Source organism: Myotis brandtii, unplaced genomic scaffold (assembly GCF_000412655.1).
Source record: "Myotis brandtii unplaced genomic scaffold, ASM41265v1 scaffold743, whole genome shotgun sequence".
NCBI lineage: Eukaryota > Metazoa > Chordata > Mammalia > Chiroptera > Vespertilionidae > Myotis > Myotis brandtii.
In genome coordinates this window covers 1,572,167-1,573,627 of record NW_005370960.1, presented here as the reverse complement: position 1 = coordinate 1,573,627, position 1,461 = coordinate 1,572,167, and the positions used below count along the sequence as shown (strand labels likewise).

The 1,461-nt window shown below is 61.1% G+C and overlaps 1 protein-coding gene across 1 annotated transcript in view; it reads right to left on the bottom strand.

Moving 5' to 3' along the window:
- The window catches only part of MYO1G (myosin IG), a gene marked incomplete at its 3' end in the record, with an annotated part of 18,279 nt that overhangs the window by 6,884 nt on the left and 9,934 nt on the right, over positions 1-1,461 (bottom strand). The gene's annotated exons all lie outside the window — the stretch shown is intronic.

The following is a 1,461-nucleotide window of genomic DNA, read 5'->3' as shown; positions in this document are numbered from 1 at the left end:
CTCTGCGCAAACCCGGGGGAAGCTGCTCCCCTGAGCCGCCCCCGCCCCCCAGCTCCGGACTCCAAGTGCCCCCGGGAGAAGGCACATGACCAGGGACAGGGGCAGAGCCCTTCCCACCCAGCAGGTGTCCACCTGGACTCTGACCTGGTCAGCCTCCACTCCCAGGAGACCCCAGAGGGAGGGCATCCCCGACTACAACCGTCCAGCCCAGACCACAGGCCTGCGAGGCAGGCAGCCCAGTGACCACAGATTAAAACTGACTTAAGCAACGTTGCCTGGATCGCAACTTCGGACCCGAAAGGCACAGACGGGAGAGGACGGGGGCTGAGGCGGAGGCGCCTGCCAGCAGCGGGTCAGCCCTTGTCTCAGACAAGTGTGTGTCATGGTCCCGGCCGGTGCGGCTCACTGGCTTTCGCACCAGGTTTGATTCCGGGTCAAGGGCACATACCTGGGCTGCAGGTTCGAGCCTTGCTGCCCCTGTGGGTGAGTGTGGGAGGCAGCCAATCGAGAGATGTGTCTCTCTCACATCCGTGTTTCTCTCTCCTCCCCTCCCGTCCACTCTCTTAAAAAAAAAATCAATGGCAAAATATCCTCACTCCTTGGGTGAGGATTTAAAACAGCAACAACACAAATGCCTGCGCTAGAGGAGCAGCAGGGGAGCGGCCGCGTGCCTGTCACTGGGTGGGATTTGGGTTTCCCGAGTGGGACAGGTAACAGCGGGACGCGGGAGGCGTGTGGAACAGGATGCGCCCGGCGGCAGGTGCTCAGACAGGAGGGGACATGGCATGGGTGGAGTTCGGGGTCTGCGTGGCCAGGCGGCCGCGAAGGCGAGCGGCCGGTCCTCAGCACGTGCCTGTTGCGGTCCCAGGGTGGCGCTATGTGTATCAGAAAATGCAGCTCTGCGCACCTGAGTGTGTGCGGGTGCGAAGAGAGACAGGGAGACAGGGACGCAGACACGGGGTGGGGCGCACGACCCAGCGACCCCGGTGAGCGGCAACCTGTGTGAATCTTCCAGCTTTTCTGTGGGTTTGAAAAGTGAAAAGCCCAGGGCTGTGGGAGGGGTGGGAAGCCACTGTCCTCTGGAAAAACACACCGAAAAGATTCCCAAGGACCTGAATTGCTTCCCAATAACCAGGACGGGGGTGCGGGCGTCTGTGCCAAAGCACATGATGGAGGTGACAGGTGGCGCGGGCAGGAGTGTGGGGCTTTAGTTCATCGAGCCACACCCTTTCCGCTAGGTGTGAGGTCTGTCAGAATAAATAGGAGCAAAGGAGCAAAGAAGAAAGGGAGGAAGGAGGGAGGGAGGGAGGGAGGGAGGCAGGAAAATCTTGTGCACCTGGACCTGAGCTGGCAGCTGAGGCGACCTGGACCCAACCCACACTTTTTGCTTACGTCAGTTTCAGTCGTGGTCTGGTCTGTCTCCAGAAGTCCTGCTCGTGTGCACGCCCCTCCCCTCCCCTC